The sequence below is a fragment of the Cuculus canorus genome, chromosome 2 (assembly GCF_017976375.1).
Source record: "Cuculus canorus isolate bCucCan1 chromosome 2, bCucCan1.pri, whole genome shotgun sequence".
NCBI classification, from domain to species: Eukaryota; Metazoa; Chordata; class Aves; order Cuculiformes; family Cuculidae; genus Cuculus; species Cuculus canorus.
In genome coordinates, this window is record NC_071402.1 from 73,515,769 (window position 1) to 73,532,652 (window position 16,884).

The window sequence follows — 16,884 nt, forward strand, 5'->3', positions numbered from 1 at the left end:
CCGGGTGGTGCTGCCCCAACTCCTCCCTGTGTCCCCGTTCCCGACCCTCGTTTTGCGGGAGGAAAATGCCACGCCGGGTGCTGCCACCTTCCTGCTCTCCCGCTGCGAGGATCCGTGGGAGAGCATCCCTCCTCCTTCTCCTCCCGAGCCCCGAAACTGGGGGCAGGGAGCGCTGGTTTATTTTCCTGCCTCTTCTCCCCGCGCACGCATGGCTCTCTCGCTCTCTCTCTCATTGTATAACTGTGGCATCTTTATTGGAACAGTTTGCAGTTAATTGGTTTGGCAGATGAACTCCTGCGAAATCCTCTCGGCCCGCTTCTGTTCCTTAAGTGCCAGCGGTGGTGTCCTTCCACCCCCCTTCTCCTCCTCTTCTTTCTCCCCCCCGTTTTTTCTTTTGAAGCGTCGCATAACTCTGTATTGCCAGCAGGATGGAAAATGCTGATTCAGCAGCCTGGAGTGGTGGTCTGCTTGAAAATGTTCCCGTTCGTTGAAATGGGAGCATGTGTTGCTGTTATGTCAAAGCAACGTTGATGTTTTTTTTTTTTCCTAAAGCGGTACCTAAGAATGCAGTTTGCTTTTCTTTTCGCTAAAGAAGAATGAATTTGGGTCTTGGGGTGCCAGCAGGAGGAGGATAAGGAGGGATATGGGTAGCTACCACCTTAAATTATACTTCTAAGGGACGGTTGAGATTGTGTTGCCTCACAGAGCTGCTGAGCAATTACTTATTTTAACAGAGATTTTGTAGAACACGTAGCAGTGATGTGTTAACAACTCAAACCAGATCTATTCCTGCATCTAGAGACGAGTTGTACTTAAAGCTCTAGAAAAAGAATGGAGAAGGGCAACAAGGCTAATCCTAGGATTAAAAGAAGTGAATTATGAAGGCAGGTTAAAAAAACCCACTGCAAATGCGTGGAGGTTAGAAAACCTGCATGGAAAAAGGAAAACTTTTAAATGGCAGTTCTGGCTGTGCTTTGTGATTGTTTTGGGGTTGAGGAACGGTACAGGGGCTCAGCAGGATGCTCTTCCTGTGCAGTGCTCATCTTTCTGAAGGGCTTACCTCTCAATGGAGTGGAAGAAGGAGAGCTGTTCCAGAGCCATATTCCTAAGGCTATCTTTGTACAATTATATGCTTATATCAAGGCTGTTTGGGTTTTCTTTCTCTAAACTTGAACTCTTTAAAATTCAGCACAGCGTAGAGCAAACAGCAAATCCTGAAGAGCAGTGTTTGGTCGCCTTATTGCAAATAGCAAACTGGTGGAGCATCAGACCCTGATGCTTGCCTCCAGTGGTCATTTTACCATGTTATAACTCTGATTTATTTTCTTCATTTGGACTTTATTTGTTCTTAAAGTAGGTCTTGTTTACCCTGGCTAGATCTTAAAAATCTTGTGGTACTTCCATGGTTTTCTTTGGTTTTATTAATCAAAACATCCCCTCTCTTAACACTGTGTGAGTTGGCTTTCATCCTCAGATACAGCCACACCTGGATTTCAATAGTGTATTCCTGTGTTTTTTGTTAGGTAGTCCAAAAGCACTGCCTAAATGCAAGATGGATCTCCACATTTTAGTTCTACTGAAGTGTATACAATGTGCTCTGTGAATAAAACAAATATTTGCAGCTCTCTGTCTTGCAAGCACTGAAATGACTTCAGCAAGAATTGTAGCAAAGATTTTTTTAGAAATCTTTAGTTGTGTTCTCAGTTGTGCTTAGGGTATAAAAGGGCAAAAAGTATTTGGATCTCCTTGGCAAAGGGATCCTTCCAAGGCGGGGAGTTCCCAGCTGGCAGGAAAAAGGCATAGTTGGGTCATGCACCGCTTCTGCCAGCAGCATGAGAGTATTGCGCTCAGAGTTTTTCTGACAGCACTGAACTAGCAGATGTCCCTATAGGCTGTGAGGTGCCAGCAGCTTCCCTGGGTGTGCGTTGCAGTGGGAGCTCCCAGGTAGTATCACACTGGGTGGGACTGTGCTGCATCTCCTGTCCTCCCTTCTGCTATGCACCTGCATGTGTGGTTGTGGAGGTTTATAGTAGCAGTGCTAAATGAAGCCAGATTTCTAGGCAAAACTCTGTCTTGGGAAGCGTGTGCATGTTGGGAAATGCACCTGGGTGCTTCTTCAGACACCTGAAAGCTTGCAGGGGGAGAGATGTAGGGTGTGCTTTGTGATGAGAAGCGGTATCTGTTTTTAGCTTGCACTTAAGTTTATTTCCTCTGGTAAAAATTTCACTGATCACAGTGAACACTGTGGTGCAAAAACCCTGCCAGTTTTTGCTGGCCTTTTAACTCTAAACCTCTGTGTGAACTTTATTAGAGGGGTTGAGAGAAAAGCTTTTCTTCATTTTAAGCCAGCATTTCTGTTCAAATTAAGACTAAGGAAGCCTGCTTTTCTTCGGATTGGTCTCAGCTGTGAAGGTATTGATGCCAGCTCTCAGTGCAGTATTTCTTAAGCGTGCCCACCTGGCCCAATGTTTTCACAAACAGGGGAGATAGATAACTGTTGAGACCTCTGCCTCTGTCAGGCTTGCATGACACTTGCCAACTGGCTTGGCTGCAATGTGATTGCATAAGCCTCCTTCTGTAGGAAAGCAGGCTAAGGAGTTAGGATTGTTGTTCTTGGAAACGAGACCTGCTCCTGGGTGTGTCCAAAATGTACCAGTTGTGACTCTTCACCTAGGGAGATCTAGGAATCTAGGATCCTTCTCCTAAAAGGTGAAACTCCACAGTCTTTTTAGGAATTATGAGGAATGAGGTTGCCAATGAATCCTTTTACAAGTGTTGGACTTTATTTACGGGTTTGCTATCCTTGCACTGCCTGCTGATCAGTTTAGGCTGTGCAACCTAAACTTGGATGTGGCAAAGTAGTCTTGTTTCTCATCACTTTGTCTCCAAACCAGCGGTTGTTATGAAGCATAATGTTATCAAGTAAACAGATGTCACCTCATTAACTTTTCTTTCTTTATACTTGTTGAGCTGTGCACTTCTGAACTAGCCCTGTGTGCCAAGTCTTTCCTATTCTCACGCCATCTGTTGAATTGGATGATCTTGGACAGCACTTCTTCCATTCGCTCAATATGGCTCCTCAGTTGTGCTGTGGATGTGGAGAGGGCTATCAAGGGAAGCCAGATTCCACTGAGTGCAGCATAAAAGAAAATTGTTGATTAGTATGAGGCATCCTGTCTACAAACACACTGTTAATCTCTTCAGTGATGAAACAACCAGAATAGCCTGACTTTAAGGTCTGATTGGATATACTCTGCAGTTCCTTTGCTGGCATGCTTTATTCCCCTGGGTACTATCTGTTCAGCAGATATCCAATGTAAGAGACAGACAGGCACTACATTTTTCATATAGGCACATTCATCTGAAAGTGGTGGTGGTTGTGGTTTCTAGAAGCTTTTGGACTTTGAATGTGCATAAGAACACTGAAAATTGAAGGATGCATGAAGTGGGTCACCACCAGTGCCAAGTTATCCCAAAACTCTGAGTTATCTTTTCATTTGTACCGATGTGCATCCACTGACTGAAAACTCATCTGTCTCTTCGCTTTCCTAGGGTCTTGCATAAGTTACAGATGGATCAGTTCATGCAGAACAAATGGACGTGGCTACCAGTCCTGAAGGCAATGCAAGTTCAAGCCCTACTTTAGAGTAGTGCCCTTGTGAACAGTTCCCTCTTTCCTTGCCTCCGACAGAAAAGACCAGCGGTTTCTGTTTAATGGTGAGAGGCTGCTGCTGCCAATGGATTTGAAAACTTTTTGGAAGACACTCATGAAAGCATGAGGTTTTGAGCACTGAGTGAGTAATTTTCTGTTAGGAGAAGGCAGTTGCAGCAATGTGGCTGCTTGGGTTTTTACAGGCAAATGGCCCATAGTGGGAAGGACCAGAGATTCAGGTGTGTGGATTGAACAAAGGTATAGATGGGATGAATCATATGCGTTTTTCAAAACCCAGCATTAATGCTCATTTACAAGCCAAGAGAGCTTTTAATGAAATCTACTAATTGCATTCCAGTTAGTTAAACCATGGGAAGATGCTACTCCTGAATGGCTACAGCAAAAGGTGGCCATCATGAAGATGGATTGTTCTAAGTGGGTGATCTTTTTAGCAGTAGTAGACCTTCTCCAGTAGCATGGGTGTTACAGCATGTGACTAATACTATAAGTTAGTGTGAGGGAGGTTTTCCTTCCCAGAGACTTTCAGAAACCTTTGCTAAGTAATTTTTGGTAAGTCATGTCTTTAGGTATCAAATAGTAGCGTTGGAGAGAGGAAAGTGGTAGAGGAAAACGTGTAGTTCTTGTGGTGTATGGTGTTGGGTAAAATTACAGATTGTGTCAAGCTTCTAGATTGCTAGACTAGGTCTGCCATAATCTAGACATATGGAATGAAAGCCTACCTCATTGGTAGTGAAAGAGGTGGAATGTGTCAATTTTGGAGCTGTTTGAAGCTTTCAAAGCTGCTGGCTTTGAGATTGTGCTGATTCAGGTATGATGCAATAGGCTTGTTTGCTAGAATAGTTTGACCTCTTCTTGGAGAAAGAATCAGCAGTGAGAAATTTCCTCTTTACCATGTGAAGGTACGACAGACTGCTTATTCTTTCCTGAAGTGAGAATTGGGGAGAGAGTGAGAGGACCTGCAAGTTTTAATTATATTGCGCAGTGTATTTCTGTAAAAAGCTTTGGGACTGCGGTGATAGTCATAGTCCCTGGGGGGAGAGATGATGAGTGCCCTAGATGAGTTTGGCAATACTGCGACCATATCTTCTTTTTCTTCTTGTGGGCTGATACTGTAGAATATCTGAGAAAGAAATGTGGTGTCCTGATTCTGTTATATTCTTTTTTGGACTCTAGAGGAATACTGCAAGAGGTTTTCCCATTATCTTACCCTCCTGCTGCTAAGCTGTCATCCTTAAGCCAAAAGCAACAAGTTGATCAGCTACGTTCATCTTAATGCCCAACAGTGGCATCAGTGGTTATAGTATTAACTATTGGACCGTTCTGTTGCTCCAGCAGTACTATTCAAACAATGTATTTCTTAGTGAGTCTGTATCAGCTTTTTTGGAGGCCAAAACCCAAGGAACACGAGCAAATTCCAAAAAGGCACTTTTAGAGAGTCAGGTCATGATGAATGGGGTAGTTGTAAACACATCTGGTTAAACCACCAGCAAACCAGCCTCTGATTCCTCCCAGCCTCCATCAATGCCAGCTTCTACTCGTTCTCAACAGGACAAAAATAGGAAATTACTTTCCTGGCAAGCAAACTGTAGAGGAAATGCCTTGTAATCCTATAGCCCAATGGGAAGGAATTCTCCTACTAGGCAGTGATGGGGATTTCTACATTTGTTCACAAAGTAAACTTCAGAGTACGGACCTTGTGCTTCCTTCACGCTTGCTGCTGCAGAATTTGTGTCAGCAGAAAAATTGGAGAAACGGAGCAGCCGCTGTGAAGCTGAGCCTGTGGTTGCTAAAGGCTGCAGATGAGTAAGGGGAGATAATACTCCATGACACCACTATCATTCTTCCATTATGCATGCCTGGTGAGAAAATCAATAAGCAGGGAGAATCTCAAAGCCCATAGACTCTTTTCATGGTGGAGATTAGCACTTGACTGAACACTTGGAAACTTCTTTCAGTGTCTGGGATCTGAATTCTGCCTTTCTGATGACTTGATCAAGTAGCTGCAGCTCTGTTGTAACTCCTGTTATTGGTTTGTAGCACAGACTAAATTTTCAGAAACTGTTTTTTCCTTCAGTTAGCTTTATTTCTAAGTAATCTTCAGGTGCTAATTTCTGTCTTGAAACCATGGGGATGGGAATCCTTGCAATGTCACTCATCTCTTTCGTTGCAGATGCTGCTGTTACAGAATGGTTTGATTCTTAAATGTTTTCTTGGTTAGGTTGTTGCAATCAAACTCTCTGTGTATGCCTCATTTTTTAGAGTGCTTCAGATTTCAAAACTAACTGGTGGCAAGGTTTTGGATTCTTTTCTAGAGTAGTAACTGTTAGAAAATTTTCTGAGATATTGATTTTAATGGAGGATGACAGGACAAGATAGTTATATATTAGAAAGGATTAGAGCAGAAGCTTTCAAGAGCTGAAATATAAATTAAGTGGGTTTTTTTGTTGTTTTTTTTTTTTTTACCTTACCTCCCCCCTCCCTTCTTTCCTCCTTTTCTTTCCATGATGTTCATCTCTGCCACAGTGCTAGGTACAAATTCAGGTAGGAGAAGGTTCTCTCCACTTAAATGGGAATTGGGAGAGGGGGGTGAGAAGGACTGGAGAAAGGTAAAATCTGTAGGTGGGTTTTGTTTAGCATACTGTTAAAGCTCTGAGCATCCTTGGAAAGGAATGAGGAGCTTTCATTATATCAAAGCACAAGTGTGGAATTTAACTTCAAGGGTCTGGAAAAGCTACAAATTCAGAAGCTTGTGGTATTTTTGTCTTGTGCCAAAGCCTTTCTTAAATGACCTGCTTTCCTTTATGGTTCAGATTTTTTAAAGTCCATTTAGGAGAATGTTAAGGGAGAAATATGTATTGCAAGACCATTGATTCTTCCTGAATTAGTGTCTTGTGGGTGATCATTCTTCATTCTAATAGCTGCTTATACTGACATCATCCAAGATGTCAGGGGATTATGTCAGAATTTAAGCCTTGATATTTTGCAGAACAATGGCTCAAGTGCTGGCAGATGCTTTCTTGGTGGGTCAGGTTGCTTTTGTTTTTCCTGTCCAGCTTTGACTGTGATGTTCCAGTTACTGTACATGGTCACAGCAAGGAATGCAGTAAACAATTTCCAAGAGAAGGATATCCATGCAGTACAATTGTGAGGACAAAGCAGTACTTGCTGCTAATTCTTATGCTAGAGGCAGATTTGCCATCAGTTTCTATACTCTAGACACAGAATGCATGCATTTTTAAGGCTTCATGAAAAAGCTCACCAACTTTAATGTTAAGTCTTCTTTTGTTTTATTTCGTGTTGTGATGAAATATGTCATTCCAGGAATCCTGAAGTCCAAAAAGTTGAAGCCAAAAGTATGGTGCATGTGTGTGTTGTTTAGGCTTTTTTCTTTCTTTTTTTTTTGTTTGGTTTTGGTTGCTTTTTTTTTCTTTCCTTTCTGGCTGGTGGTCACCTAGCTTTGGCTTTTGTTTTTAAATGATGGCTCTTAATGAGGGCCTTGTAAGGGGAAAGCAATCAAAAGCAGTCCATTATTATGCTAGACAAGATTAAAATACAATGCTACAGATTATTAATTATTTTCATGAACTGATAGCTTTTGATATTCTTTACCAGTAGGCAAGGTGGATTACTTTTGATGCTTCTCTGAGTTTCCATGTGTTAACAAAGAACTGCAGTTGATGCTGTGCATGACAGGATGAGTTTAGGTATGTGATGATGCTTGAAACACGTGGTTAAGTTGTTGTGGAGTAACTTCCCTCCCCGGTATCCTCTGGAAAATAGTACTGCTCATACAGCCTTTTATAGAAGAATGACATCACAAGATGTCTTGCTAGTCACAGCTTTGGCTACATTTTTATAAATGTACAAAGTTCGACACAAAGAACTTGAGACTGTGCCTGTAATTTTTCTTATTCAACAAATTAAGAAAATCAACTACGATCACCTTCAAAATAGTTCCCTTGTGAGTTGACACACAGCTGCATATGATGCTGCCAACGTTCAAAGCAATTCTGCAGGTCATTTTCTGAAAGATTATTGAGGATCTCCTTCATTTTTGCTTTCACATTTTCTGCCAACAAAAAATGGGTTCCTTTGGGCACCCACCTGATCTTTGGAAAGAGGGAGCCAGGTGTTGCAAATAGGGTGGTTGCTCAAGCCCAGTGACATTATTAGCTAAAACTTTTTTCAGAGACGAAGCATTGTGGGCTGGTGCATGCTAACATTTTCTGACTGAGAGTAAGAAAACTTGTGTATTTGAACACCTGTCCACTCGTATTGAATAAAGCAATTGAGTTGAGCCTTGTTCTCAGCATGACAGGTTAGAACATGTTCTATAACCATCTCTTTGTTTGTCCTTTCCCACTCCTGGTTCCTGAGCTGTAAGGTTAGTCTCATTTTTATTTTTTTGTGTCAAACTTGTGTAATTTCTCCTGGTTTGCTTGCAAATGGTTCAACTCTTCTTTCCAGCAGTGGTCGAAGTTCTCATGGGTGTTTGTGAAATGGGCAGTTTTGAAAAGTGGAGTGAATAAAGGAATTCTGTGCCGTAATAGCATGACTTTTAGTTTTGCTTGTACTCATCTCTCAGAACTTCTTGGGCTCTCTACATGCAGTAGTCCAACTCTTCCTTATAAGCTTTGTTACTCAGGTCTCTCATTTAAAATTCAGATAAGCTAAGGTGGCATTTCTGTAGGTGATGTGAAGTAGCTTATTGGGTCAGTTTGGCAGTGGTCAGTAGAGTTTTGGAGAGATGGCTGGTGTTCAGCCAACAGTAATGATACAAGTCGTTTTTTCCTTTTTTAGAGTGCTAAAATACAAATTTCTGTTGTGGAAAAATCAACAACGTGAGGAAGTGAAGAAGCATTTTCCCTAGAAGAGAGGCGAGTCTTGTTTCTTAAAAGATGTGGGCCATGCTAAGAGCTCACTGCTTCTGGAAGATGATGTCTTTGACAGAGCGTTTGGGTGTCTTTCCTCAGTCAACTTGGTAGTTCACACACTCTGACTGGGTAGAAAGTTCTCACGTGTACTTGTTGTTTCTGGGACTGGATTTCTTCTGGATTTAGAGTATAGGATCAGCTCTTGGAAGCACGCAGTATTGGCAGCCGAGGTGAAAGGGAAAGGAAGAGAAAGACATGGTAAAGAGAAGAAAGAGAGTCCCCTCCTCTTTCTGTGGTAGCAAACTGTTTAACCAGGGAAGCCTACTGATTTTTCTAAAGACCTAAAACAGGGTTTTTCTCTGTGAATTCTAGCAAATGCTATGGAGATACACAAGCAAGCAAGCTAAAGACTAGACCTGGCTCTGCAGAGTGATTCCAGAGCCTGCCTGTATTTGCCGAGTTTACCTGTTGAAAGCAGTTTTCTATGATTTGTGTGAGTGTTTAGGGAAAAGAACTTGTCTTAAACTTGTGTCTGATCCGTATGCTGCCCTGAAATGTCAGTCTGAGCAATGGTGTCTTTTATTTGTGTCCTTTTATAAATTATTTTTTAAAGGAAATGGACACGGGTTTTTGGGTTTTCTTCAAATGAATATGAAATGTCAGTGCTAGGTGGGGATTTTTGTTGAGCAACTTGCCTGTAACAAAAATGTTAGTATTGCTCATGTACATTTAAAGAAGTTTAAATTTTCGGAAGATTTTGTAACATATCTGTAGCTGTATCATATTATATGATTGTCATAAACCAGAGCAACTGAGGAAGTAACTGGTAATAAATCCGTCATTACTCATATTATGAAAAATATTGAGCATAATAGCTGTTCATACTTATGACAGTGCTATGAGGAACATGGGGGATTTGGTTGACTGGTTCTGAAATGTTGTGGTAAAACATACTTGTTTCAGGGCAGTTACTGGCTGAAATGCTTTTTTTCCTGGAATGTCTTGGCTGTTCCCAGTCTCACTGTTCCTGAGCTGCCTGTGAGCTGGTCCAGCTACTCCAGTCTGATCAAGAAGGGTTCCTGTAGGCAAAGTCAAATAAAGGCATTAGGAACGATTGCTCTTGTGTCTACTGTGAAATTGTCTTGGTGGCTGTCGGACAGATCCTGCCAATAAACTCACTGACACTCCCGAGGGGCTGCTTTGGATAAAGCTGCAGTCTTATCCTTGCTAAAGCTCATATGCCTTAGCCTGAAAAAAAAACCCCAAAACCAAACTAACCCACCCTATAAATGGGAAACTAAAGTTCTTTAGTATTTTCAGTTTTTATTCTTGTCTATGGTAAATGTGGAATCATCTTTCGGGGTGGGATGACATGTAATGGCTTTCCTTCATTTTACCAAACAGCTTGGGAAGACCTGGAGTTCGGGTTCTTGGGTTTTGGATTGCACAGAAGTGACTGGTGATTCTCTTCAGAGACACTTCTGGTTGACTTTTTCCATAATTCTAACACACAAAAGGTTAACCTAACTGACTAGCTTGGTCTTGATGACTGGATACCAGCTCATTGTGTGAACTCTTGGATGGACTGAGAAAGAGATCTTTTTCTGATTACAGAGGTTTGCCTCCATCTGCAAACAGTCTGTCTCTTGGTTTTTTGGGGAGTGACAAAATATGTGTTAAATGTTCTCCCTGTACCCTGTGTTTTACTTTGAGCGCTCTATACCAGCTGCTTAAGGAAGTTCAGATTTTAAAACAAATGTTGCATTAGTTTTTTGGGCTGTAGAGATGAAGGAAGTAATGAGAAAGAAGTAATTTTATAGCCACACCAACATGGTTGCATACGAATACCAAGTTTCTTCTCAGGATATCTTGTATGCTTGACTTCATCTGTGTCATATCTGTACTGACTTTGGCAGTGATTCAGAGAACATTCATCCAGCCAGACACGCATCCATGGGATGACTACTTTTAAAATATTTTTTAATTTATTTTTTTTAAAGTGTGTGGGGACTAAAGCTTTCTTCCTGTGCGCAACTGCGGCTTGTCTAAAGTCATTGTTTGAGTACGGATCTATGTTCAAGCTGTGTGGTCACAGAGAATTTTTGCCTAAACTTTTATTTGAACCATAAATCGTTGCAGTGTGTGGGCAATGTTGCTTTCATCCATTAGCTGGTCTTAGTTCACCTCTTCCTGGCAATATCCTCTAATTCTGCAATTGTAACTCTGGGAAGCCAAGCAAGGAAGTGTGTGCTTTGTTTGAGGAGCTTGTGAACTCTTCTAAATCCCAGCTTGCAGGAAGACCAGAGGTTCCCAAAGCAGCTTTCTCTGCTCCCTCTCCTGTCTCACAGCAAGAGCTGCCTCCCTGCAGCTTGCTTGTCAGCAATATCACCTGCTTCCAACAGCCCAGTGGCCACACTGTCTTCCCTCCTGGTTACCCAGATACCCCATTTATTTCTCAGGGGTGGGTGGGATGTATGCATCTCAAAGGTGTAGCAACTGCCAGAAGCCCCCAGCTGTGACTAAGTACAGGCAGCTGGAGTTGGTAGTGAGCACCAGTATTGTAAAGTAGAAGAGGAAGCTTTGTCTTGAAAAGGCGTGCCAAGAGGGAGACAATATTGCAACAAGACCAATTTGCTGCTTGTGCTTTACATGTGCTTGTACCTACACCATGAGTTAAAGGAGGTTTTCATGGTGAAGACTGTGTCTATGGGACAGAAATATCTTGTGGTTCTGGAATATCTTGTGAATATTGAAGACTTGCTCATGAAGAATCTTTGAACATTGACGTAGTTTGATGGTATGCTGGAGTTTGGCATAGGCCTTATGATTGATCCATAGATAAAGCTGACTATTCATGTGGGAAGATGAGGGAAAAGGTGAAAGACAGAATGTGCTGCTTCTCATGGGACAAACGCCCATCTGCAGGTCAGGGTAAAGGCATCGTCAGCATGGTTGCAATTGAAATTTATTAGTTTAATGTATTCTGACTATATTTACTATATCATAGAGCCCCTTTATAGAGTCTGAGATAAGTATATCTCCTCTGCAGATCAATGTGTGGCCCATCCCTCGTGCGTTTTATGCTTTGTTGGTACCCTGGGACCTTTACTATGAAGCCTTTCAGCAAGAGGATGTATGCCGGCCTCGTTTGTTTTGGAGTGTAGAATGGGAGCCGTTGTTCCAAGGTGGGCTGGGGGGCTGTTGGGCTCGGTGGGAGTGTGGAAGCATTGCAGGGCTGTGGCTATGTTCGAAGCTGAGGGGCTTGGAGGAGAAAGCTTCAGGTTATGTCTTCCTGTGGTCTTCCGGGATCCTTTTAAAAGTACTGCTGTGATGGGGTAGCTCACTACCTGATGCCTTAGCCTTGTTGAATGAAGTCCCTAGAAAACCAGTGGACTGAAAGTATTGTATTAAAAGTGACTTTCATCTGAGATGCTGCCTCTAAAATCCATCAGCAGTTTAAAATTAGCCAAATACTCTAGGTAGCTTAAATGAATCTTAATGACTTTCTGCCACTTTTATTAGAAATCTGTTTACAACCTTGTTGCCTCAGTGCATCCTGGATTACAAATGTTTGTTTTAATCAATGAAGATGGTTTTGCAGCATGGCTGTAATCTCCCCAAAGATTTGTCTGGTCAATGAAGAAATAACAGGATTTGTATAAACCAAGGCAGAGCAGCCCAAAGTAGCTGTATCTTAAAACTGACCTAACCTAAACCTTTGAATTGCCATGTCATCTTCCACCAGGGAGCACTTCGAAGTCTCCCTGCCCTTTTGCATCCTGTAAGAAAGGACTGAACCATCCCATGGTTAGGGAGGAAAAACTAGACACAGACTAAAGACCTAAAATTTAATTAAGAATGTAAATTTACCGTGGCTTTTGGATGTAAATGAACACCAACCAAAAAGGATTGGCACTTTTTTTTTTAGTTGTGATACTTATGTATAAAATAATAATAAAAAAAGATAAGAAACTATTCTAGTCCGTTGTTGAGGATTTGGCGCACATGTTCAAATTGACCTCTCTGCTCATTTGTGTGTTTTGTAGCAGTGGGAGGGGAGGGGAGAGGAGAGGGAAAGCTACTTTAAAAGAGTTTGAGAGATATGTTGAAAGCCTGGAAGTGAAGGCACGAAGAAAGGCAGTAATGACATAACTCTCAAATTGTTAGTCAACTTGATTTTGGTTTTTTTCCCCCTCACAACGCACCCACTCCTCAGCAATATGAGAGGAGAAGGAATCAAATGGTGTCACATAGTCATGTAAGTATTTGTAGTGCGATGAAGAGAAAAGACAAAGCAGGGCTGTTCCCTTCCACCCCTCAAGTGAAGATGATGTGATAGATGGGGGAGTTTCTTAAGTCAGAGCATGGCTAGATTGTAGCTCTGAAAATGATTACTGATAACAGTTATCTTTTCAGAGTAATGCTAACACTTTCTTGGAGTTGCTGTTGGGTGTCTGTATGGGAAAGCTTGCTGTTTCTGGGGACTGTGTTTTGCCTGTGCGATGGCTGCAATGCTCTGCATTGACTTCCATGTCCTAGCTTGTGGAAATTAAATTCTCGGAGACGATGATTGCCTCTTCAAAGCCAGAGGAAATGTTAGGAAGGAGAAAAAAATTGGGGGAGAAGGAGTATTTATACCACAATGCATAGTAAACATCCTGCTTGTGATACAGGTAGCTAATTCACATCTAAAACTTGGCCCGACTTCAGTCCTGGTCTAAACCACAAGTGTCACTTTTGAGCAGATGTTTATTTGCCATGTCTTGTGGTCTGGTGGCCGTTTGGACAGCTGAGGATTCCAGGGTTTACCACATGGTGAGGCGCCTGTGCAAAAATGCTTCTCCTCTGAATGGAAACAGTGGCATGTCTGAACTCTGAAATGGCAATGCCTGCTCAACTGTCTTGACTTACAAAATCAGTAGCTGTAGGTTTATTAAAAAGTATTTTATTTGTCCTTCTTTTTAATTTCCCAGCCCTGTCACTTTTTAGGAGCGACTAGTGCTTTGCATTTGTGGGCTGTCAGCCTTGTATTCCCAAGATCTCAGTATCTGCAGTTGTAAAGATGCAAAGTAGGGAGCAGTCAGTCATTCCTGATAGCGAGGGAAGGGCACTGGTGCTAATCCTGTAAATCCACAGTGGGCCCCTCCCGTGTGTAGAAACCTGATCTTCACTCTTGGATCCTCCTCACTGTTGCTGTGATATTTACATGTAATTCCTACTTAAGCGAGCGGGGGGGTTAGATCTGGTAAGATATAAGGAAAACTGTATGAGCTAGCCTTATAAATATTTATCCCTGCATCAGCATCTTACTCCTGGCTACTGAGGAAAAGATGGCAAATGACTGTCTTTTAGACAGTATGATATAAAGCAAAGGCAATTCCAAAGCCTCCCTTAAGCCTCTGTGGCATGCTTAAATGTCTTCCAGTTGCATGGTTAGAGGCTAAATTAAATCTTGTACGCAGAAGTAGTGGATTTGTGAGACTTGTGGAATGTGTGTCCCCAGCTACTTACATTGATGCAAATGGTGGGGGCAAAACGGTGGTGTGTGGGGAGGGGAACTCGAGAGGGAAACTTGGCTGAATAAGGTGATAATGCTTGCAGTTATGTCTAATCGGAGTTCATTTCCTATAAATACTCCCAGAGGTTTTGCACAATGAGAACAAACGCAAATGCAGTTTGGAATACACCGGTAGGTACATGAGCTAAAAAAAAAAAACAAAAAAACTAAAGGAATCGGGATTTTTAATTTATTTTTTTTTTCCCAGCCCCCCTCAGATGCTTGCTACTGAGTAAGCTTTAATGCCACACTGCAGAATGTTAGGGTTGCACCTTATGGTACTGACTTCAGTTAATTGTGCTGCCGGTAATCATGCAGAGATGATTCTCTTCCACACTGTTCTGGAAGAAGAAATTTCTCCACTCCTTGTACCCTTCAAAAACCTGATAGCCATTGAAACCGTAAGATTTTGATCTACAGCTCATAGATTGTGGCTAAGCATAAAAAAAAAAAAATAGTCAAAGTTGTCTTTCTGCTGTTTGCCTTCCAGAGTGAGGCTGGAGAGCAGCCCTGCTTTCCGCAGGGTGTTGGCCTCGTGCACCTCTGCTGTCAGGTTCTGGTTTGTTTGTGATGTTAGGACATTGATCCTTGTATCATCAGAAGCAAGTACGTGGGTTAGACTATAAAAAAAGATACTTTAACACGTAAGGTTTACAGAGGTTTTTTTTTTTTGTTGTTGTATTTTTTTTTTAAAGTGTTTAATAGAATCATAGAACAGTTTGGGTTGGAAGGGACCTTAAAGATCATCCAGTTCCAACCCCCCTGCCACAGGCAGGGACACCTCCCACTAGATCAGGCTGCACAAGGGCCCCATCCAACCTGGCCTTGAACACCCCCAGGGATGGGGCAGCCACAGCTTCCCTGGGCAACCTGCGCCAGTGCCTCACCATCCTCATTGTGAAGAACTTATTTCTAATGTCTAGTCTAAATCTGCCCCTCTCCACTTTATACCTATTCCCCCTGGTCCTATTACTACATGCCCTTGTAAAAAGTCCCTTTCCAGCTTTCTTGTATGACCCTTGCAAGTACTGGAAGACTGTTATAAGGTCTTCCTTTGTAAAAAGTCCCTCCTCAGCTTTCTTGTACACCTCTTCAGGTACTGGAAGGTCGCTACAAGGCTTTCTCACAGCCTTCTCTTCTCCAGGCTGAACAAGCCCAACTCTCTCAGCCTGTGCTCGTATGGGAGGTGCTCAAGCCCTCTGATCATCTTTGTAGCCTTCCTCTGGACCTGTTTCAACAGTTCATACACTGAGAATTCCAGAACTGGACACAATACTCCAGGTGGATTTCGGCTCTGAAGATTACATTTGGCATACAGCTAGTTGGTGTTCTCACTTCGTGTAATGTCCTTATAAAAAGAGGAGGAGGCAGCACATCTGTGCTAAGCTTATTTTTCTTATATGATGGTCCTAGATCTGGAAAGGGGACTTGAGAAAGGTCAACTAGTCAATGAAAAGTTGCAGTATAGTTGTGGGTTTTGTGGCAGTTTGGTGACAGTGATGGGAAAACTCCATGTGCTCCCCAGTCAGTCTGTCTGTTGACTTGGTTTTTTTTTTTTTCCTTTTAGCAGTTTTGACTTGGTGTTTTTCTTTCCTCTTTTCCCAGTGCCCTCACACCACGCCCTCCCTGCCACTCCACCGGGTAATGTTTTCCTTAATCTTTTGTTGCTTTTTAAACCTTTCTGTTTCTTCTTCTTAAAGTTGTGGGCATGGAGAATAGACTTTTTTTTTTTTTTGCGGTAGGCTTTCATATATTTGAAAGATATCTGATGACCCTTATTTTTTCTTCTTTTGGCTGAGCTCCAGTTCATTCTGTTTTTTCTTTTTTCCTCCCAGATGTCATGTTTTTCTAATTCTGTGATGTTCCTATTGCTTTTGCTTGGATTCTTTCCAGTTGATCTTTTCTGAAATTTGCTGAAGACTGGATACAGCATCGTGCTGGAAGCTTTATCAGCCACGAGTAGAACAGAACTGTTGCAGCACGATTCTTGCATATGTTCCTCTGTACATTCCTATATGGTATTTGCATCTTTCTCAACAAAGATCTTTCCAGTTTCTAGAACTTGCTTTGAATTCAATCTTCCAGCAAACTGGCAGCTTTAAGTTGGCAGCTTCCCCAAGTTTAATGAGTGTCATTTTCTCCTTTATTATCTAGATGATTAGTATTAGAATAATAGGGACCAGGGCAGATAGCTGCAGAGGTTATTCAAGTATGTCATTCTACTTTGTGAGTCTTCCCATTTTTTTCATTCCAAGCAATCGATAAATTAGTGTAGTTACCCAGTCACTTTTAAATATGCCATGAGATGACTATTTGCATTGATAACTCTTAAAGTTTTCCAGACTTCTCATAAGAATGTCGCTGGAATCTTTTGCCATTGTTTTGCTAATGCCAAGATTCAGTGTCTGCTGCTCCTGTGTTACTAAACTGTATAGTTCTGCCATAATATGAAGTTGAGTTGATTTGACCTGGCTTGTCCATGAGCCATCAGTTTTTGAGTTCAGTCTTTTATTCTTGGTGCTAGCAGGTGGGTTTAATGGCAACACGTGCAAATAAGCAACAACTATAATTCTTCAGGTTCTTTCCACTCTTTTCTTTTCCCACTTCTTTAGAATATCGCTGTTTGCCATTCTCTGTCAATCCACTATGAACTTGCAAAAATAGCTGCTAATGGTTTGAAGCCTTAAGAAACCTCCAAACTGTTCAGTAATTTCATGATTGAATTCCATGAAGACCATCTGAGAGAAAGTTGATTCATCTAATCTTTACTGAGTCAATGG

The 16,884-nt window shown here is 41.9% G+C and overlaps 1 protein-coding gene across 2 annotated transcripts in view; it reads left to right on the top strand.

The window, feature by feature from the left end:
- GRB10 (growth factor receptor bound protein 10) overlaps positions 1-16,884 on the top strand; it is a 147,036-nt gene that overhangs the window by 466 nt on the left and 129,686 nt on the right. The window lies entirely within an intron of this gene.